The 24,983-nt window shown below is 35.9% G+C and overlaps 1 protein-coding gene across 1 annotated transcript in view; it reads left to right on the top strand.

The window, feature by feature from the left end:
• LOC139127914 (echinoderm microtubule-associated protein-like 2) overlaps positions 1 to 24,733 on the top strand; it is a 175,605-nt gene extending 150,872 nt beyond the window's left edge. The window contains exon 21 of the mRNA XM_070693769.1: positions 20,186 to 24,733. The gene's annotated coding sequence lies outside the window, so the exon portion shown is untranslated. The remainder of the gene's footprint in view (positions 1 to 20,185) is intronic.
• Positions 24,734 to 24,983: the final 250 nt, after the last annotated feature.

The following is a 24,983-nucleotide window of genomic DNA, read 5'->3' as shown; positions in this document are numbered from 1 at the left end:
GCTACACCCTTCATATTTGGTATGATGGGACACCTTATGACACCACATACTGTATCTCATTAATTATGCACATATCTAATTCTGAGCAAGCCAATAGAGCTGGATGTCTGATTTTTGGTATATAGGGATAACTATAGGAGAGAATTTTTTGACCAAATGTCATGTGACCTCAATGACCTTTTACCTTAAATATATGTTTATGTCAATAAATAAGTAACCACAAGTGCTATGTCCTTTGTATTTAGTAGGATTGGAGACCTTATGGCAACACACGCTTTACCCCATTAATTATGCACACATCTAATTCTGGGCAAGCGAATAGAGCTAGAGGTCTGATTTTTTGGCATATAGGGATTAATTAGCAATATAATTTTTTTTCAAAATGTCATGTGACCTCGATGACCTTTGACCTTGATGATATATATATATATATATGCATATCTCAGTAACCACAAGTTCTATATCCTCCAATTTTGATAGGATATTAGACCTTAAGATGTCACATCTTGTACTCATTTATTATGCGCATATGTATTTCTTGGCTGGCCAATACTGCTAGAGGTCTGATCTTTTTTCCAGATTTAGAACCATAACTTAGACATGCCTCATGTGTTTCAAATTAGGAACAACGACATAGACCTATGTGCTCATAGATCTCAACATATACACTCCAGTGATACTTCTTAATGACCACATTTCCCTGCCCCATCAAGACTAATACTCCTATTACAAGTGGGGACTATGTCATTGTCAATGACTTGTTTTTATCTTTGAAAGGTCTGTGTTTTTGCGTGCAGCTACGGCCTAATCACAGTGCATACATGTAAGCTTACTGTAGACCCACCTCAGTTGAATTTTTACGGAGCTTGACGTCAAATCGTATGGTTTGTTTGTCTTTTTCCGAGATTAAATTCAAGCTGCAATTTCCCAGAAATTTGTCTTCTTCATCCCAGAATTGCATACGTTCTTTGAAATTGAACTTTGCTGAGGAAATTTATGTCGGTTACATAGGCTCAGAAATGTCCGTCTCTGTGTTCATTTTGCTGCAGGCAATGCGTTCCTACATGTCGTTTGCTCCTGATTGACTTTGCTACTCTCCTCAGCTGTCTCCTACATTTCATACGCTAGCCCATCGGGCTAGTAGAGGTACCAAAAATTACTTGCCTGGCGGTAAAAACTGCTAGCGCATGAGTTCGGGGTAGTGAATTTGCTCACTCCTTTAAATATGTACATTCCTATTCTGGTGAATGGAGTATTCGGGTGGCTTCCAGCACCCGGAAGTAATAGTGCAGAGGCGATCGTAGTTGAGCGATTGATCCCACGATATGTCCAAACAATTTTGGGGTGAAAAATTCAATTCGCAAGCATGGCTAATGACTTTCAAAAATTTTTATCAAAATGAGAGTTTTATTCGCATTTTGCGAGTGTGGCGAGCGCTAGCGCGAACACTGAAAATGTCAATCAGCATATCGAACAGGCTTTAGTACAGAAACTGCTCTTCTAATAGTCCAGAACAGTATTCTACGTGCTCTTGATAGACGCAAAGATGTTATTTTAATTTTACTCGATTTATCTGCTGCTTTTGACACGATTGATCACGATATCTTATTACATAGGCTGTGTCATAGATTTGGTATCATGGGGACAGTGTTGAATTGGTTTAAATCCTATCTGCAGGGGCGAACGCAGTCAGTGTGTGTTGGGTCAGTCGTGTCTGAGGCACAATCTCTCGATTGTGGTGTACCTAAAGGTTCCGTTCTCGGACCAATTTTATTCAATATGTACACAGCACCCTTAGAGGACTTCATTTTCAAGCATAAGTTACATTACATGATGTATGCCAATGACATGCAATCGTATATCACTTGCGAGGCAGATCAAGTCCCGACAACTTCAATTGAGCTATGTGTTAATGAAATCAGGGGATGGATGCGAGACAGTATGCTCGCTCTAAATGTTGGTAAAACCGAGGTCATTCATTTTTCTTCTAAATTTACAGGTGTAGGCTCGGTTCCTCGTTGTGATATTAAAATTGGTGATGTCATCGTTCACCCATCTGACACTGTTCGCAATCTTGGTGTCACAATGGACTCTAGTGGCAGTATGTCAGCACATGTTGTCAATGTGTGTAAATCGGCCTCTCATGCTCTTTGAAAGATAGGTAAAATCCGTAATATACTTGATCAGCCTTCAACCGAGAAACTCATTCATGCTTTTATCACATCTCACCTGGATTATTGCAACAGTTTACTTTTCGGCCTCCCTTTATTTGAAATACGCAAACTGCAAACAATTCAAAATTCGGCAGCTCGACTTGTTACCAAGAAGAGAAAATGTGATCACATTACTCCCATTCTTCGTGACCTTCATTGGCTTCCTGTTGAACAACGTATCCAATTTAAAATTCTTTGTATTACTTTCAAAGTTCTTTGTAGTCATGTACCGCCTTACCTTGATGAGCTTTTTGATTAGACGTAGTGCTAGTCATACATTGCGTTCATTTTCAAATGGGGAAATTAAGTTACACCAACCCATCGGCCGCACAGCTTTGTTGATAAGGCGTTTTCAATATGTGCGCCTCATCTGTGGAATTCTTTGCCGTCGCACCTTTGTGCATCTGAGTCACTTGATAATTTTAAAGTCGGGTTAAAAACTTACCTTTGTAAGTCATTTTATACATGAGTTTTATATCCTTTTAAGTCATTTTATACCTGAGTTTTATTTGTTGATCTATTTTAACCATTTCTTTAGTTTTACCAGTTGTTACTTTTATTGAACATTTAAAATTTACTGTTTTTATTTGTCACTCATTTCTTTGTTTTTAATGTAAAGCGCATTGAGATATTTAAATATGTCCTTCTTTCTGTCAATAAAGTTTGTTAAAAAAAAAAATTAAAAAAAATTATGATTATTATGATTATGATTAAGTTCATTGTCGGCTGTTTTCTTTGTGTATTCTGTTTGGTTTCAGTTCAGTGATTGATTGTGCAGTGTATTAAAGCCACAGAGAAAACCATTTGACAGCTGTCAATCAACTTTGATGGAATAATTGATTTGCCGTAGGCTGTGATTTCAAAGCATTCACACATTAAGTGGGAACTCAGAGCATTGACAATCCTCTGAACATCTTTCTATAAAGAACAATTTTGTGAACTGTAAGGAAGTTCTTTTTAGTTTGAAAAAACATTCAAAAAAGTTGGTGTATGATTTTGAAGAGAAACTAAGTTCTTGATGCAGCTCAACTGAATAAATACAAATGTTGGAAATAATCTATCATGGTTAGAGTTTATGAATCATCATCAATTAGATAATTTTCCAAGATAGAGCATTATCAGCCATCAAATATTCAGTTTAGATGTGAATTCTGTTTTCCTTCCAAGGTCATGCAGACAACAGTAAAGACTCAAAAAAATCAGATATACTTTAAACTGCGTCTAAAGTTTCAAAATACCCCTTTTCAAAAATAAATGTGTGGATTATCCTTCTTACGTCAAAAATTGTTTTTACACAACTCAGTTATTCTGAATGACCTTCAATATTTTGCTTGGTTAATGAAAATAAGCGGTGTGAATTTTTACACAATTTTATTGAGAAATGTGTATGTCAAAGAGTCTTTCTGAGAATGGACTCTACCTTAACCATTTTAGGTCTTTATTCAACAAGATTGTCTAAATAGACAATTAATTCCAGCACTGTAAATTGGACGAGCTACTACACTTTGTTCAATAAACCTGATTTGTGTTTGATTAATTACTTCACAAAAATAAAAGATTTCTCATATTTATGAACATTGTTGTACATACTTTGCACTTATTAACTAAACTTCATTTTTAGTAACTTTCCAAAAAACAAAAGATTTCTCATATTCATAAATGTCCTTGTGAATACTCAGCATTTGTAAACTCAACTTAAAAAATGCCAGCGTTTATGAAGCGATATACTCCTGCATTTTATATTCATAGCACTATAAAACATAAAATTTTAGCCACTTATCTTTGACAAAGCTTGATAATTTTTAAGCGCACATCAGAAAACTTTCAGTCCATTAATGAAGTCTAATTGAAGTAAAAACAGCCTGAAGATTTAATCAGAACCATGACATTAAAAATGATGAATAAAACTTTGTTGAATTTTCATATTTTCCAGTACTCTAAAATATTTTATCTTTTGTATTCTTATCTATTTCTTGTCTTATATTCATAGACAATATATGTGGCTACCAGTACATGCAGTTTGTGAGCAAATCGGATTTATGCAAAATGTCCATGATTTTTCATTAAACTGATATTTTATAGCTGGTAAAATTAAGCTTACAGCTTGTTGTAGCTGCTGGCAATATTCTACATCTCTGCTCTGCAATTGCATTGTCAAATACTCAAAATTAAAGTTATGAGACACAAGATATGTCTTTGATTTGTCTTTATTATGTGCATAATTGAATCATGTTGAGACATATATTGAACGTGTGTGATTGCTTAGAGAATTAGATGGATAATCAGTAATATTGTAGAGTCAGCATTTACTTTATTGACCTATGTTGAATTCACTGATTAATTTTATAAACTTCAGTGCAATCTTATGTAAACAAATTTAGTCATCCGTGAAAGTTATAACTTTTGAAGAATTTTTCTCTTTTTTATTTTGTATGCCAATTGCAAGATCTTGTTCTACTCCTAAAGCAGAGCTGTAACACCTATATGTGTAAAATCCACTCTCTGTACGTTTTATGTTTGATTTCTATTCTGGACTAGAATTCGTTTAAATTTGTCACCAATAAAATTTGCATTCTATGTACCGGGTATGTACATGCTGAGATGACAAACTGAATACCATGTATGTCAACATGCTCTGGGAAGTAGAACAAGAAAGTGAAGTTGATATTAAATAAAGAATAGTGAAAATGTCATCACAAGTTACAACATAGACCCTCGAGAAAAACGGGACACGCAACTGCTGTTGTTTCTTTGTGCGATCTATCTTGGAATATATTAAGTTTATTTGCAAAGCGGTCCCCGACAACAATACTTCGTACTTAACACTGAATCTCATTAACGATCAAACTGACGTTCTGAATATGTACACTTTGCTCTTGCATGGCACGTTCCGAGTAATGACACAGAGAATTTGAGGGTTTTTTATACTAGTCATGGTGAATGTTCTTGTAACGATGAAGATCACATTTTGGATTATAGCCGAAGCCAATGGGAAAACACCAGATGATAAAAACAGTGTACATTTAGCCATAGACACTACAGAAAACTCTTGCTAGGTATTGACAATATAAGTTTACATTCCCTACCATAAAAATCTCCGATAACAACAAACATTTACAAATTAGACAGGTCTACATTCCCCCAGTCCTGCGAAACAAAAATCTGACCTTTATTTCATCTGTCATGCAACATTTGATGAAAATCAGGGTACACAAAAAATGACTCCTCCATCGGAGCTCAAATACACGACCTCTAACATTTTGATACTGTTTTATCCTAAAGAAACACAAAGTTCGGATAAGCTACACATGTCTACATCCGCAAAGTACTAGAAAATACATTTGTAACACTGACTTTCGCTGTCAGGAGAAACTTTGCGATAAATCGGGACTCTACAACGGTTGGTGGAGTCAGAAGCGGTAAGGTAGACATGCATTTACACAAAGCTTAATGCTGTCCTCACAAATTTGGCCGTTCACAGTTTTCAAACAACAACATTTCAGTAGTTAACATACATACTTTACCGAATCATGGAGCACTCCTCGCACAGAAAATATTCCAACGGTTAAAAAACTGCAAAAACGATGGAAAATTCGGAGATACACAGACGATTGTGGAATGTAAACAACTCTGTGATGTCAACTGCTGTCAAGTCTGGAACTGCAGCGATATGTGTTTCGGATTTCTATTCGAAACTTTGTCACTTTACAACAACATACTGACTCCCTGCAGACTTCTAGTTGCATCGAATCTCGCTACCAATATGTAAAAAGTACTTTAAAACCATTTTGACGAATTCTTCTCAAAATAGTTCTAACACTTTTCTTTCTAAAAATGGACTTGCGGGTAATCCGAAATAACTTGTAATCCGAAAACATTATTACCAAATACCTGCATGCACGTGGCTATGAACCGGACGTTGGGCAGTCGATCGGGTCCAGCTTCATTCCGTCCCCGACCCATAACACCTCTTAATTATTCCAGGTAGGATCGCACGCTGCTTATCCCATAGACCCTTTGTTCTCTATCGCAGTTGCCTGTCCCGTTTTTCTCAAGGGTCTATGGTTACAACTACCAGCTCTTCAATATAACAGCAATTTCTTTCAAATACCTATAAACAGATTCATGAACCATGATGTGAATTTTTCTTTAATATAAGATACACTCATTACTAGCAAGGGGAAACTAATGTAGTCAGAAAATACTGAACAAATACAGAGCAAGAAAAGTGACTTGTGATTTTAGTGAATTTTGATATCTATTTTGCAATTTGTACATGCTAGATTTTATGCAAATATGCTCTGGGTTAGACATCTGTCTTTACAATAGAATTACAGTAGCCATTTTCAGTCAATTTGTCAGCGATATAAACTTTCATAAATTGTTAGAACAACCAACATCAATTTTTAATCACTGATGCTAACTATGAAATTACTTCCTGTTACTAAATTTAGATTGAATTTAAATTGTTCATGCTTTGATGTGGATATCTAAAATATGTTGTGTGTATCCATATTTCACTGTCTTACTATCTCATCATATGCCACAATGGATCAAGACAACATTTTCCATTGCCTTGTTTGGAATCTGTCACCATGGCAACAGATGACAAAATCACAGTGGACATTCCCACAATTCATAGGGCTTTGTTTATCATTGTTATAGTGTAAAAAGTAAGTTTACCTCCAGAGGGAGTTATACTGTTATGTAGGACAGGAAAGACTGCACTGTAGTTCCATTCAATGTTGAGGTGTCAGTATTCTAAAAGTAAATATTTGCCAAATCATCTACGGGTATGTTAACTGTTTTCCTACCAGGTTCATCTGTCAGTGTCAATGTCAAGTCTATTTAATGCAAGTAAACTTAAAACTGAATTCCATGTGAATTTTTTTTGCAGCTAGATCAGTTTAAAGACATTTAAAAGTACAAAATGATGTTTGCTGACTTCTCACTCTGAAAACTACATACTTTTATTGACAGCAGTGTTTGTCAATACACCCTTTTTGCACCAGATTCATCTGTCAGTGTCAATGTCAAGTGCGTTAAAGCAAGTCAACTTGAACAGCATCCCATCATGTATGTTTCACAAGCTAGATCAATTTGAAGACATTTAAAAACACAAAATGATTTTTGCTGACTTGTTGCTTTGAAAAACAATTTTTTACTGACGTCAGTGTTTGTCAATACATCCAGTCGCTTTTGGTCATAGGTACATGGCAAAGACCCAAGTGTAGACTGTAGTATAGAAAAAGGGGTGGGGAGGGGGGTGCTAGACAGAAGCTGCTGCATGTGTATCTACCCACAAGCCATTGTGTTTATAGAGTAATCTACCAGGTGACTTGATTTTCACACTGATTGTCAATAGCTTGACCTGAAAAGTTCAAAGAATGAGTTCTGGCTGACAGTCTTAGCGACACAGGTCAGGGCTCCATGGCAACACACACTTTATGGATTTTAGCCTACATAAATAGTTGCACCTGTGTTTACTTGATGTGAACTTTGCACAGCAATACCTTAAATAACTGTACAACTGTCTTTTTGCATTCACAGCACTCAAAAGCTTTTACCCCTTGGAGCGCCAAAATCTCTTTTTCTTCCCTTTATAAAATAAACCCCTGTCAATTTTATTTCAGATTTTTGCCAAAATTTTGAGAAAAAACAGTAGCCAATGTAATGCGATGTCCATTTGGTCCAAAATTATCAAAAAATTTCAGAAAAATTCATAAAATTTGGTAAAATTTTGCACTAGAATTTTGGCGGGAGAAAATTACAGCGCTCAAAGGGTTACTTGTGTAGTGGATTGCAGATAATGTTCCTATAAATTGAGGGGAACACGTTGCCACGCTGTTCAGGTAATTTGACTGCACTCAAACAAAGCTCTGTATTCATGGTTGTATTGCAGAGCAAATAAACAGTTACGAGATTTGAATTCCTATGAAGGCTTGAGAATTTTTAAGTGTTTACGTTTAAATGGGACTGTAATTTGATTTTATGCATTTTAAGTGCGACCCTGAACAATCATGGAGAATTCAAAGTTAGAAGAAGGGACCATTAAACCCTAGGGGTGGTTTGATATATGCAGTGCAAGTTTCCCTGTGAAGTTTCAACTGCATTGTGTGGTTTGCGAGACATGTTTAAAAATTCCATACTTTTTTCACTTTGCAGTCATTTATATATTTCTTTTTTGACAAGAGAAGCAGATTTTGAACTTTTTAGTTGTTTTTTTTTTCAAAACAATTTTCAATTACCAAGTTGTGCACCCCTCCCAGGATTTAACTGTCTATCACTTGTTTGCTGATACACAGACATCCAGGTATGTTGGTGATGTGTACATACCAGTACTGGTATCTGTAGTTGCCAGTGATGTGTGGTTTATGCAATGTATGTTTCCTGTTGCTTCTGCATGCAATACGTTGTTTTACAGCAAAACATGCTATATGCAGTTTACCTTTTCAGCAACGTGATATATTCTGGTGTGTGTGTGTGTGTGTGTGTGTGTGTGTGAGAGAGAGAGAGAGAAAGAGAGAGTACTGTGCATGGGAATTAAAGTTGGTAATTCGGGAGAGAGGGAGAGAGAGAGAATATCGTGCGCATGTGTGCAGTAATTAAAATTCATAATGAGAGAGAGAGAGAGAGAGAGAGAGAGAGCACGCGAGTGAGTGAGTGAGTGAGTGAGTGTTAGAGGGGAGGAGGGGGACCTTGACAGTGGACAATGTGTGGGAGAGAGAAAGACAGATTGGTTAAAAAGATGGACAGAGGAAACATAATGACATTTAAAAACACTGAAAATTTGGTAGTATAATTTTTCATAAACTATACTTTGGGTTTTATTGTATTGAAACTGGAAAGAGCTGAATCACAATAATCAACCATCTCAAATCTAAGATGTGTGTTATCAGATGAAATGAAACCATAAACAACCTGACGATGAAGTAGAAATGCTCTTTAAGGTTCATTAGAGCTGTGATAATTAGCCTTGCTTCTAACAATAGCCTGTGTTGTGTCCTTATCACGTACATGTACTGTAATGATGTGACTGTTTTATTAATGACATGTACTTGCCATAGTTTGGTCAAACTTTAGCTAGATTTATTCATGTGTGTGTACCCTGCTAAGCTTGTCAGGCCTGGTGTTGAGTTTTTCTGCCTGGTGTTTGTGAAGATCAGTGAACTTTGACCGAATAAAGTGTCTGTCTTGTTGTGTGATTCATTGATCAGCTTGTGCTATTATCAGTCAATCCTCGATGCGATTCAAACTCACAACGTACACCTAGCGAAGACATCACAGTCAAAACTGCTTGGCCGATTTCCCAATCCTTTAAAAAAAGAGTGGTTCAATAGCCTGGCTATAGTTCCAATTATTCTCACTGCGAAGGCTCCAGGCGCTGTAGTTCGTGAAGCACTCGCACACATTCATTGGCCGTCATGCATTGCTCACAAACTTTATCAAAGCAATGAATACATCACTTAATTGAGCGAAAGACATGATCAATGTTTATCAAACCATACGCACTCCTTTATTTCTTCCATCCATCCATCAGTACACAACCCTTACTTCTACTCATCCAATCCTCCCTTTTGTAACTCCCTTAATTTCCGCCCCTATCCATCCGTTCATCAAGCCATCCATTGATGTATATCCATACGCCTACCTACTCACTCACACATCCATTGATGTATCCATACACCCACCTACTCGCTCACCCATCAATTCACTCATCCGGCCTCAGTCGACGATTTACAATTTCTTTAAATCAAATTTGTGATTTACCAAGATATATTCTTCTCTTTTCAAGTGATAAGAAACTTTTAGACATTTTATCATTGCTTTTAGTGATATATAGCTTCTTTCAGCGTCCTCCGCTGGCCCAGCAGCTGAATGGATAGTTTCTTTATAGTCAGCTGTTCAATAGATCACAAAGACCACATCAAAATATTTCAGTATGTATAAAGGTAGTGCAATACAATTATACCGTTGTGTTGTACCCGTACTGGAGTACAGCCTGTGTGTTCACACACTGGGGACTTTGTATCAAGACACGACTTCCGTGCGTGAACATTGGAACAGTGAACCCAAATAACTCAGTGCCCAGGTAATCATTTGTGTACCTTACCTAAATTGGATATTTTATGGTCCTCTTACCAACAACTATGCAACATATTTTGAAGTCCCTTGTGTAACTCCACGGTACCGCAATAGGTATTTGACTGTGATGATTCTGAAATGTCTGAAATGCTGTAACCATGAAGTTAACTACTTGTGTGCTTACTTATAATTACCTGTAATTCATACTTTTGAAAAAAATACTTTCATTTTGGCCATGCATATGCTATCTTGTCTCTGATATGAGTGAGTATGACGTAACAGATTTTTACACAGACAGTTTTGTTTTCCTAGCTTTTGGTGTATCAAAAGATTTGTTTTCAACGACATTTTAATCATGATTTCAATATTTTTCAGTGTTTAGTCTAAATTATCAAAACAAAATTTTGGTGGCAAGTTCCTTTGTTACAACATGAAGTGTTGGAAGTCAGAGTTATTTTCAATACATGACTTAAAATCAAATCAGAAATATTTATAAACAGGTTTTAAATTTGTGTCATTTCTGATGATTTTTTGTCAAAAGAATCTGAATCAAATTATCAATAAATTCATTTTTTCAGAAATGACATCTGTGGGCATCTGTGAACATCTTTGGGAACAGATTTTGCATTTTTTTAAAATTGTGTTGAAATGTTCATGCAGAAATGTGGCAGCTCTTGGTCGGGTGTGTCAGTCAGCCCTAACAAAGAAGGGGTCAAAGGTCATAACTTTCTGATCTCTCGTACGTGCACAATTCGACGTGTGCTTAGGTTCACCATGGTTGTTAATGGTATCACAATTTATGGAAGATATCGACAGCTTTTTCATGTGCATATTCCAAATTCCTTAGAGATCAGTGCTTGTTTATTGAAATCGTTTAACAGCTCACTTTAACAAAAAAAGTTTGCTGTTAAAAAATTACGGCTTCAACTTGAGCAGTAGCAAGTCAGGGTTTGAACAAAAGTAATAGAATTTACTGTTGCCATGGATTTACCTGAAGAATCCTGGGCCAAAATTTCTGTAAGAAAACAATCAAGTTTTAATGGCTTTGCTGTCTCATAGTCAATAAAAGAAAGATCTATTAGCGGTCACATAACCTCACCGTGATACTTTGCCAACTGAGGGAGTTTACTGTTTGAAATGACTGTCTTGCATAAAGAATTAGAGAGAGCTGGACGTTTTGTGGGTCATTACACTTTACCTTTCACAGATTTACTTAAAAGTCATGAGATACACCAAATAAGCACAAATCGTGTCAATAACTTGTAATTTCAAAACACCTGGAGCAACCGCAATATTAACTTGAAAAGAGTTTAATTTTGATTTGAACACAATATTTTACACAAGGTCCCACTGGCAATCTAGATGTACTGGTATGCAGTTTTATTTCAGTCAGCGTCATTGGTCTTTGTTGTGCTATTTAAGTAATTTGTTTAGGCAACCCAAATCCATGATTTACCTGTACAAATGAGTATTTAACAATTTTACTCCCTAAATTAAAATAGACAAAGCCTGCATGCAGATACACTATAGATCTCATTGTAATATTGTTGTCATTTACCGTACCAGATGTTGAAATATGACATTACAAGATTCTCCTTTCATGCACAACCATTCAAAATTTTTTAAATTTTATGTATTCAATTAAGCCTTTTGCCATGTTTAGTATTTCAAAGTTGTCCTAGATAATTCAGTTGCTCGCAAAATTTAATTTGTAATATTTTCAGTAAAATCTAGTGATATTAAACTTTTCAGGTGGGAATGTTATTTTATTGCTATGTACTCTGTATCATATTTTGTGCTTAGTTCATGAACCTTAATTGTTGAGCAGAACTTTGAGTTAATGTACCCACTTTGTAAACCTCTTTGTAATCCTCTTGTATCTGATAAGGCAAGAGATTTGTAAAATACACTTAGTCTAATATTTACATACCAACAGCTGCCTCCATCCCATTTGATTTGTCAGATTTTCTAAAATTAATATTTCTAATTTGTCACTCAGAGATTGAAATAGATTATTGCATTTTTACATCTACATTTTCTGAATTTATATATAAGAAATGTTACCAGTAATACCTTGCTGGACTGTCTTCTTAACCTGCACACCCCTATTCTACAGTGGTGCAGTCTATCCTAATGAAGAAGCTGACAGTAAACGTTAAACAAAAGAAAGACTGTATGCCCATACCATTAGATAATAGGAGGTGTTGTACAGGATATATGGGAGGTCAATCAATAGTTTAATTAAAACATCCAATTTCGAAAATTCATAAAAGGAATTTGAACTACCCGGTACAATAATAATATTAACAATTGATAAAATGTTGATAATTTATGACCCAAATGGAAAAAAGTCAAAGTTTGAAGTCAGGAAACATTTCTCTGTGACATTCATTGCTATATTTTTAACAAACCCTCCTTTGAAACGCATGCACTGAATTATCTTACTGAGTCAACAAACTAGAAATTTTAGCCCTAGAATTACATGTAATTATATTAAAGTCCTTACCCAATTCCCTATGAACAGGTCCACAATTGTCATTGATTACCATGGACATTTGGACCAAACCATTTTGGTGAAAGGGTTGAGTGTTTTTAATATACTTTTCCTGTTGACTTCAAAATGACTGCGATATTTGTCAAAAAAAACAACAAGTCTTCCATGTCTGCCTCTGATTGTAATTATTGAGTCGTATTTCACAATGTTTTTGAAATCACAAGGAAATTTTCGGCGGCTCATTTTGCCACAATTTCAGGAATTTGTGCAAAACCTGTATCTCTGCTTTTATTGTCTTACTAAAATTCAAATCTATAATCTGCATTTGTACTCCAGTCTTGTCCCGCTACTCATGTGATCCAGTTACATTGAGTAAATTCCACATTTAACGAACTCATCGAAGACATTGTAGATGCAACACAAATCACTTAGGTTTGTCTTTCTGTAAATGCCTTAAAGGAGGTACTGACTCCATTACTATGGCATTCCAGTTAATTTTTTGAATATTTTATGCAGCACCCTGTGCTCATGAATATTTATTATCATATATATTTTGAATATTTTATCATGGTCAGTTTGTTGAGTGACCGTGACTCCACGCAGCAACCTGTGCTTCATAAATATTTGTATCAGAAAGATATAAAGTAACTGGTGTCTGGCAAAGCCATGCATATATGCCCACTGAATTCTTTGCAAATTGCCCAAGGCTGGAAAGCATCTTTTGCTCGGCATAGCGACTGAATGGAATCTGATTGTACCAGCATGATGGCTCCTGTCTTCATTGGTATTAGATTGATACAAACCACAATTGTTCAGCTCCAATCAGCTTTGACATCAACAATTTCGCTGTACGTCCTACACTGAATAAGATTTCTACATCAGTGACAGCAACGTGCCCGAAACAAATGATAAATTGGAGTTGAGTAGATTTTGAGTTGATGCGGGCATCACATGTTTTCATATTCTGACTTCGTAATAGATTCTGAATGAATGCAGGCATTACAGTTTGTCAAGTTCTGTCATGTAAGTGACACTGCCTGAGGAATTTTAATTTTGTCATTAAACATTATATTGTCTCTCTTTTTTACCCAACTGGAAATGGTTGAAAATTCATCCGATGTGCCAAGCAGCTCGTTAACTGTTTCACTTACAAACGATGAAAGATGTTGTCACTATGAGAATATTTAGCTGCTGGTAGATAGAATTACAGTCTCCATACCAATCCCAGACGACCTTGCAAATGACCTCTGAACTTTACACTCACCCTATTGGAAGCTGATGCCATTAGAATCAACATGTTCACGCCTTTTGATGTTTTTCCTCATAAAGACTTGATGTCTTGGCGAGGTCTTTTTCACAAAGCCTGTAGCTTGTCTGTTTGAATTTTAAGAGAAATTTTATGTCTGCAGTCCAGACAAAATATATTAACTACCGGCACATTCAATAACACAAATCAATGATTGGTTTCTATGGTGCCTATATAGTCCAAAGTGGTGGTGTATACTTTGGTTTTCTGATGTGATCTTATAACTGTGATATACATATGCCAAATGAACAGGTGCCATCTCACAGAATAAAGATATACATGTCAATATATAATTTACTAACCCTAGAGATATACACTGGTATTTGGAAATCTATATATAGATCCTTTCATGTATAAGTGAGATACAGAGAATGTTTACTTAACCCTTTCACCCCCAGTTCCCTGTATACAGGTCCAACTTAACCATAGAAAACAATGGATTTGGGACAAACCATGGTGGTGAAAGGGTTAAGGTATTTTCTTTCTCATTTTCGTAGAAATTAGTCTAATGTGACAGTCCCCCAGGCCCATGCTACCTAACGACACATATCAGCCATAGTCAATAGTCTTATCATCAATATTAATATCACAGTGTTTCAGGCAATTCAATCACTTTCATTTGTAATATTTGTTACGAGGTAAGATCAGTCAACAAGCCCTGCTGAAAGAGAGCTGTTGAGCTCTTTGCCAGTGTTGAACTTGATGACACAGCCTATATACTTGCAACAATCAACAAAATGTTTTTTCAAACTAAATTTAAGTCTGCACTAGAATTTATTTGTCAGCAATAACAATACAAACTATGAACAATTTGCTGTGTTGACAAGAGTAAATTTTGTATGCCTTTGGGAAAAAAGAAAAATCCGCTTATTTTTGGAACAAACATGACAAAAATATTATCAAAAGTTACAGATCAATCCCTTTTAACCCTTTCACCACCATGGTTTGTCCCAAATCCATTGTTTTCTATGGTAAAGTTGGACCTGTATACAGGGAACTGGGGGTGAAAGGGTAAGGTAGAATGCGGATCAGGGACAGATATTAGGACTCTCAAATTTTTACATTTCTTTCTGATCTATTACTTTGTAGGGGTTCATTTCAAAGCTCTTGGAGTAAGAAAAATGCTCTCACTGTTATTTTCTTGAAAATCCAAAATTGTATTTTTCCCCCGTAGAGTGAACACAGCGATGGCAGCCATATTGAATTCCAACAATTTCTTAATGTTGCGGGGTAGTTTGTTTCTCTAGTACCAAGTTTTGCATGGTGACCCCTGATGTTTAATATTTGATTTGGTAAGAGAATAGTTGAAAGTTACGTTGTGGAAAATTTCTTCAAAAGTTAAAGTTTTAGGCGTATACTACATTAACCTACTTTCCTGTGCATTGCGTGACAAACTATCAACACATTGTATAAAAAAAGCTGTTTAATGATGCAGAAAATAACTGCTTGTGGCTGAATAGATCAGGAGATTAAGTATTATTATCTCAAAACTGAGAAATTACAATTAGGAATTAGACTCAACATTTTCAGCCCACTCAGTCTCAAGCAATACATCACACCTAAGGTTATCAAAGCGGTAAACATCATGTTGATGCAAGCAGAAATTGTGCTCACTGAATGAAAACCAAAGCATGATCCTGACCGTTGATGAGTCAATGAGATATGTTACTATCGGTATTCAATGGTGAAGATTTAATCATTAGGATGTGCCACACACTGTGCCTGTGGTTGGACAGTGCTTGTTGAAGATTTCTAGAATATACGATACAATCTAAATCTTGCCCTGGGGTGGAAATAGTTCATATGCTGGAGGCAAGTTGATTGTGTTTGACTACAAACAGAATTGTCCACACACTAATTCAGAAGACTAATCAACATATCTATGATATCTGATACAATGCTTGGTACTCTTTTTGTTCCGGCACTTCACAGACGCGACCTTTCCTCCCTGTTGCCATGGTTACTTGCCTTGTATTGTGCGTCCCTTAACATGAGGGCGAGGCCGAGTCACTGCAGATGAATGAGCTGTGTGTGTAGCGGTATGTTTTCACCCGTGTTGTGACATTGCAAACAGAAGTTGACAAGATATCGCCCAAACCATCATTATTTGACCTCATACAGAGTAAAACTTAGACCAGTTGACATGCCACAGAAGGGGATGACTGTCATCTGTTAAACATAAACATATTAATCATTCTGCTGACCTCATTCACAAGTTATCTTTTTGATGACATTGTGATGATTGGAGAAGGACGGCTGTGAGGTCAAGGTCAAGGGTTAAGGATGTTGAGGTCACAGCAATAGTGCATCTGACTTTTTCTGACGTGTTCAGACGTGGAATACATGTCAGTTTATGTCGTCGTGTCAATGCAGTAAGATCAGAACTGCAAATTACAGAATTTTAAACATGCGCCGACAAAAGTCAGTTTGTTCATACTGGAATCCACAAATCTGAATGCAAAACATGCTCCAATAAATACTGATTAATTGTTCTACACAAAGAATTCACTTTAATGAATTTCAGTCGATGTATCAAATCATTTCAGATCATTTTCATCAGATTTTTATCAAAATGTCAGTTATGACCGTCTTGCACTGATGGGACAATATACTAGTATGGCTATACATCTATCCATTCATGTAATGATTGTATGAAGAATAGTTCAATACCTCAGTTCTATATGTAGCCTTTTTTAAAACTTTTTATGAACATTGGTTAAAAAAGGACAATTTGTCTCCACTCTTGACCTCATCATACTGCAAATGTTCCCCATCAGGATAGCCATTAAAAAATTGCTGACTCAGCAATTAAAATTAACCAAATATCTCTGTTGATGTGCAGCTGGCTCAGAAGCTTAAATCTGATTGGTTGATTGTCACTACTCACAGCAACTTAGGGAGTCTATGTGTATAATTCAATTATAACAGTAAGATTCAACAAACCAATTGAACGACAGCTTCTGAGATGCTGCACATTAGCCCAATTATCTTTTGAAATTTAAGTTTTAATAACATTGTTACTAGAGATTTTTAAACTTGACTACCAACAGAATATATTTTATCAGTCTTGAAATAAGGGCAAGTGCTCAGCTGTGATCACAGATATATTGATTACATGCACATCAACTTGTAGTGTCATCGCAGCTGAGATTTTGACTGGCGGCAGTGGAGTGATTCCATTTACCTGAAGCTAACTCTAATTACCCACTTCCCGTTTTACATTTCATGTGATCTCTGTGCCCATCAGATCATCTGCTCGCCCACTCAGTTGATGGCAAACCCATGAATCTGATACAAGGTAATGTTTCCGGTGGGAATTGTTTGCCGGTAATTTCTCCTGTCCGTAGAGGTTGCTTCAAATGCAGTCTTTTGGAATGATCTGATTCCCAATTGCAGCATTGGCATCGTTAGAAATGCTTGATTTGTTGTATTTCTCTTTCACGTTGATGTCTATTATTTCTATCAGAGGTATCTCAATGGTAAAAGCAGGTGACTTTGAGTCTAAGAATTTGACATCTATTTTATTTACAATGCAAATTTAATAAGAGACAGAATGATTTATTGAAGTTAATTGCTGATTATGGCATCAACAACAGTAACCTGTTCAATTCTTGATTAGAACCATTGCTCTTCTACAATTATTATATGTCAATTATTGATGACATTGTTTGATTTCATCTTTTATGATTGTTTGATTTGGTTTTTTGCATTTTAAATATTGGCTCAATCTTTGCGTGTGCAGCATGCTGGCAGGGTACGCTTACCAATTACAGATCCCTGGTAACATCACCAAACAAGAGTTTATTACACTTGTAGAGTCATCATTATTTCTCTTGGAGTAGCTTGACAACCCTATAAATGAACACTTGTGTTGAGAGAATATTCAGCTCAAGTTAAGGTAGTATGCGCCGTGAAAGTGAATGACTTCAACTTTTGCTCAAACTTTAATTTCCTTAATGAAACTTTCAGTCACTCTCTTACCAAATCAAGAATAAAAATCGGGGGTCACCACGCAAAGTTTGGTACCAGAGAAACAAATGACCTAACATTTACCGATATGATATGTGAAATTCAAAATGGCTGCCATCCCTGTGTTTATTCTATGAGGAAAGTTAACTTTGTATTTTCACAAAACTATGCCAGTTGAAATAATTTTTACTCCAAAAGCTTTAAAATGAACCCCCACAAGTGGTAGATCAGAAAAGAATTGTAAAAGTTTCAGAGTCCGAATATCTGTCCCAGAGGAACATTCTACCTTACGATTAGGGGAAACAAAACTTTGGATACTAACTGAAAGGGTCTTCCCAGGGGCACCTCTGTACTCTACTCCTACACTTAAACTCCCTAAGTTATCAATGATTAATATAAAATGCGTATTTCGACTAAATTTTGTTCTTGCTGAATATTTGTATGCTTTGTCTACCTGTGAGCTATTATTTGAAACTGCTTCACTTACCAATAAGAGCAAAACAAACACAGTTATCGTTTTGTGATATGATAACAACAAACATGTGTTTCACCATGACTTAAATGATAAACCCATATTCCTTGGCAAACCATAACTCCCTGCCTGAAGAGCAGATAATCCTGTCTGTGCACAATGAATATTTATGATAATTACATAATTCTGTTAATCCTATTAGCTCACCAAGTCATATATTATAGATGCGCATAAATATATGCTTTAAAGTAACTATTCTCGACTTGTGCATTCCATCTGTGTAGTGGGCAATACTCCAGTGCCTTTTGGTGCTTGACCGTGAACATGTTGTGAATTTGAAGTCTGTTCTTTGCTCAGGGTGTTATGAGTGCCTTGTGGAAGAGCAAGTATATGAAGACCATCAGTTTATATCTCTGTTGTTATCTAACTTTATTTGAGGAGACTTTCGTAATATTCTGTATTTTGGCATTTCATTATTATGGCATCAATAATCCAGACACACTATGTAACATGTATGATAGATTTCCAATATCAGACAGGCAGTTGATTTCAATAACGGAACAGATGGTTACACATGTGGAGGATTATTACTTAGGATTCTGAACTGTCTATTTAATCTGTGCAATCGTTGCGGACAATCACAGGATTTTTTAGGTTAATACGTGGAACAATGTGCACACAAGGTGTTCCATGTTATTGCGAAATCAATATTACATACACATTCCATTTATTTCATATGAAAACCAACATGTGCTGTTCTTTGCATTTTCCTTTATCCATGTTTAAGTGAGTCATGCTGACATTATGGATAGTTTCTTTTTACAGAGACAGGCACACTGCTGATCTGTGTTAAGGTGTTAATTTATCTGCTAAGTGAGTTGAACTGTATGGTGCGAGACGACTGAAGTAACGGTACTCAAGTCGTACTCAAACATAATTTGAACCAATCTACCACTACAAGATGGGTTGAAATTCACATGTACATTTATTCCTTAAGTGATGGAATAGGATTTCCCCCAGATTACCAGTGTTTTTGTTGAATCCCACTGGATTTAGTAGGTTGGTTAGACCAGTGCACTGTGATATGGGGGTGACAGGGTCATTCACCCACTCTCATTTCTCTCTTGAAAGGTCTGTCTTCAAAGGAGGCAAAGTGTATGGTTGTTCTTGATATGATTGGGAAATGGTGAAGGTGGTACGGTACACCCCAAGCCACCCCTATTTTCTGCTACAGAAGTCCATCCGTACCAAAGAAGTCAGTTAGGAATGTACCAAAACTCACACGTGATATAGGGTAGTACATCCCAGACATATCAACACATTCCATCCCCCCCTCTTCCAGATAGTTTCAACCCACGCATTAAATGCATGGCATTCTCTCCATTTGACACTCTAGGGAAAGGTTTAACCCTGAGAGCTAATATGGCAAACTCCATCTATTGCACTGCCAGTGGTAAACAAACACGATAGTAGTAACCGGAATTTACAAGTGAACATTTTAGCGCCCTCTCCTAACTCTGAATCACAGTGCTTATCTGAACATTCTCAGCTATCATAGAAATCAATAAAATTTACTTGTATTTTTTCAGGACTTTTTTCCTACTTTTATGAAGCTTACAAATTCATTCCTCTTATTTTTATCATAGGATAGCGGCAGTGTGGTGATATTGCAGATGCATAGAGTAGCAAGAATGTCTGATGAAGATTTCAACCATGGACCAGAACAAGCCGTAAGCGTGGATGTTTAGGAGTCTTTTGAACAATTGTATTTCTCAATGACGAAAAAACACCGCAGTGTTTAATGAGATTTTATTAAACGTGTGTGGAAGTCCACATGCCAAATTATGTATTATATCATACCAGTATATAGATGGTGCAAATACTGCTATCTGATTGGTCGAGATGTGAAAATAACCAATGCTATATTTGCAATAGAGCATGGTTGGAACAGACACGAGGTCCCAGCTAGAGAGAAAAATTCCCTTTTTGACATTTCATGCCAGAATTTCAATTTAATATTGTGTCATAAAAGCATTAAACCACCTCAGCAATAGGCATACCACTCAATTTTGACTAGTTTAATCCACATGTGCACCTGCTATCGTTCTTGTACATATGTCATAAACTTGTCTAAATCTTGTGGTTTACCTTCGCTGGGTGAGGTGTACTGCTTAAATATCATTGAAACCATGTCAAACTTTCATCTCCACAGTCCATGACACATTTACATGTACAATGCCAAAACTTGTTTTCCTTAATCAAGAATTATGATAATAATGATAAACTTAACGGGAATTTAGCTTTAATGTTTTAGAATATTTTCATTATTTTTAAATTTGAGAAAAGAATTTGAGTTTCTTGTTCTTGTGCCTAAAGTATGTTGACATTTAGAGTATTTGCCTTGTAGACACAATGAACCATGTCATATGTAGGCAATGTTATTGTTAACAAATGGAAGGTAGTGTGTACCATAATTCAGTTAACAACCATATAGCCTATATAGCCCAGGAACATATTAAGCATTACACACGTACATGCTGTATTGAAAAGCTGAATGCTTGGCATATGTAATCATTTTGGAGAAAAACAAGGAATTGTATTCTTCAAAAACAAAAGAAATATGGGAAAATTAATTGGTGTGGTGTTAATTTGTTATGAATGGTAAGGGAAAGCATGTTGTGTTGGCATGATGCAAATAAGCATTTGAATTCATAAATTTGCATCGGTGGGGTCGGAAATAAGCATTTGATGTCATAAATTTGCATTGGCTAGATTGCAGAGACGCGTTTGATTTCATAAATTTGTCCTGACTTGACAAATGGAAGATGGGGTCACAATGTGGAGTGGAATTTATGAAAGTATATGGCTGCTGTGTCATAGGTCTTGTTTGTACCAAACGCAGCCAATACCTACTCATCATCTGTCAAAAGACTTATGACAGCCCAGCACTGCAGAAATGTCAAAAGCTGATACTTTGGAGGATATTTTTGAATTACAGATTTGATTAACAAATACTCCTTGGTATTATAAAAGCAAAAGAGAAAGTAAATTTGTGTGCGTACAGACTGAAATATCCATTACTTATCCAGGGATATCACAGAATGTGTAGCGGCTTGCTTTTGTGTTTCAAAGTCATAACAAAGTGACATCTTAATTTTGAATACAAAATCCGTGTGGAATGCACAAACCAAGCTGGCTTATAAATATAAACCATGCATCTCGCTCCAAATTATGAACTCAATTCTTGGTCATCAAGCGTAGCATTCTTCGGAGATGAATCAATTTACAATAGTCTGTGAAAACATCCTACATCACTTTCCCATCTATTTATAGTGTTTTACTGTTTCCCAAATTACAACTTGCATCAAAACTTAAGAAACCTTCTGCTCCAGTCTGTTCGTGATGAAGCCTACACAATGAAGCCTACAAAATGTTTTGTGTTTTAAGATATATAATTTGTACAGTATTATAGAACTATGAAAGAAATATGTGTCTACACAGTAATGATCAAACTGCCTAATCATGAGAAATGTTTGGACGTACTTGTTGTGTTCAGGTCTTTATTGAAAACTAGATAATCACCGCATAAGATTTAGTTTTATGGACTTTCCAACACTAGCTGGACAGCAGACTGTTGCTTTTTATATCTGTAATGTAAATCACTCTGTTTCAACATATGCCATGTCGACCTGAACACCAAGCTACTGGCCTCTAGACATCTCAAGCTTATCTGTACATCAGGTCTATTGGTTTGTGGTACTTCTGATATCAGAAAATCCACAGAATAGTTATGACCTTTGACCTGATTTCGTTTAGCCATGTTGAGCAGTTAAAGAAGGGGTATTTACATGTCACCAAGACGTAAGAAATTTATACGTTGCCATTATCTTTTACGGTAAGTCTTAGTTTCAGTGATTTAGTAGGTGCTGATAAAAGTATATTTGATACAGTTTCTGGTTTACTGGGAAATGGAAACTACTATAAAACATGTCTGCTGCTTGCTACTTACAGACAATATGATGTACTGAGATAACGTCAGTGTGGGTTGCAAGATGATGAAAAAAAACAAACAAGGAACATCAATTCAGCTCATTCATGTTCCAAATTTAGTGATACCCCACGCACAAATATGAATGTTACCACGGAAACAGTGTGAAATGAACATCAAGATATGAATAAGCAAACAAAAATACAAAGAAGGAAATTTTGAAATATCGACTTCAAGCTTTAGATAGTACATCCAGTAAAATTTCTGTAGAATATCTATATCAGGTGAAGGCCTATGTTAATTTATATTAGTTTAATGGGAAATGAATTGACTCTAAAAAATATGGTGAAAATATTTAATTTTAAACTTTTCATGAAATCGAAGTAATTTTCAAAAAAAAGTAAAACGCATGTTGTTTGTGATTGGTAATAACACCATCTGTTTGACTGATTTCACATTTCCACAAATCATATTTTGATGAGATGCCACAAACTGTGTGTGCAACTGAGAGTGAAGGCATTGAAATGTCAGAACATCCTGCCCAGTCCATTCATTGTGTGGAAAACACAGATAGGCCCACACAATACAGGATTCATTGTACTTAATGCTGGAATGGATTCACACCAGAGGAAGCCTATGTATGCTCAGTTAGACATTTAAAACACCGTCCATTTTGGAGTGACGTTCTTTCAAACGTACCGCAAGTGCTTAGAAATGTGTTTAATATGAGTTTTACAGGAGCAATGTAACATTGCATCGCTTCTGATAACTAGCTGTGAAGACAAGAGTAACATGTTAATAAGAAATAATATGCTGTGCATTCAGTAAGGCTAAAAATGTTCCAACATTAGCAATACATTGCTTTGATCAGGCGTTTCATGTTACTGTAATTAAAGGCAGTTGAAGTAATAGCATGGAATCTGTAATGAAACTCTTTAAGTGGCAGGCGAGCTGATAGTCCATGCTGCACATATAACCTTGTTGACATCAACAGTGTACATTACAAAAATGTGTGATACAGTCTGGGCAGGATGTCTGAATAACCCACAGTCTGGGTAGGATGTCTGAATGACCCTGTCTTGTAAACGCTTCCGAGGCACGGCAATCCAACCAATAAATGTGTAGAATTATGCATCGTCATGCCTTGTAATGCAGAGAGAATTAATTTGGCACAGGAAATTAGATTGCCTTTTTCCATGTGTCCATGACAATATTTCACCATGGAAACTCAAGCTGGATATTTTTCATGTAATAAACTTTTGATGTGTACAATTATTCCATTTAAATAGAAACATATGTAAACTATAGATGATTACACTCACCACCAATGATCTCAAAGGTCTGGGGATTTTAGATGTGGCTCTATTTGTCTGTTTGTTTGTCCATACAGAGCCATTAACCTGGCATAACTAAACCTTTATAAAACTATCAATTTTTAATATTTTTTGTGATTGCAGAAACTTTATATCTGAGTTTTACCTGTTTATACACTTATTTCATGTCATTATAATAATAACACAATTGGAACTACTTTGGGATAATTGGATATGGTAGCAATGTCAGTTTAATCAACAAATTTAAGCTCATCTACGTTTTGGTTTTTTTGCAATTCACATATTTTTATGGATAAGTTGTAGTATTACAGCTTTCAGCTACAGGACACGTTACACTTTTGATAAATTTGAACAATTAAAAGATCCTTTTCTCCCAAATTAGTTCCAATTGTGTTTTATATAATGTCATACAGGTATAAGATGGTCAGTACATGTATATCGACATTTTAAAATTAACTTCTTCTAGTCTTTATTTTTATTTTCAATTGACATGTTTCTTGTGCACGTTTATGTCCATACAGGATTTATTATTGATATTGATAATATATGTTTAAACGTTATAGTCCTTGTTACAACTCAATAACTTGCAACAGTTGCAGTCTATTTTCTTTAATTGCTACTGTATCACAATTATTTGGCTTGACATTATTCAGAATGCCAGGACAGGCAAAATGTATTTACAGAAATGCTTAGGGGAGCACATCACTCTGTCCAGTCATTTTTCTGAGATTGATATCATTAGTAGACTGTTCCCATTGTTATATATCATTTCATCAAAGGGGAGTTTACGACTGAAAGGATCCTTTGAGAGTCTGTTATCTGTAAATATTGATTAGAGTTGTTTTCTGCAATAAAAGTGCTTTGAGGAAGAAGCTTGCGGGTTTTGAAGTATTTGTGCCAACAAGACGAAAGCCTGAATGGAGGTCTGTGTGTGTGTGTGTGAGAGAGAGAGACTTCCTTTCCATCTTTCACACAAAATCTATGTGTGATACCAGATACAAGTCATAGTTTCCGTCTTGATACAACACCAGCAAATTTTCAGGATATGAAGTTTTCTCCAAGCCCATAATAGTCGTATTCCATGTAAAATTTACACACAACATGAACACGATTGGAACTGAT

Source organism: Ptychodera flava, unplaced genomic scaffold (assembly GCF_041260155.1).
Source record: "Ptychodera flava strain L36383 unplaced genomic scaffold, AS_Pfla_20210202 Scaffold_39__1_contigs__length_1403739_pilon, whole genome shotgun sequence".
Classification (NCBI taxonomy): Eukaryota; Metazoa; Hemichordata; class Enteropneusta; family Ptychoderidae; genus Ptychodera; species Ptychodera flava.
The sequence above is the reverse complement of the archived record's forward strand: the minus strand, read 5'-3'. Positions and strand labels throughout refer to the sequence as shown.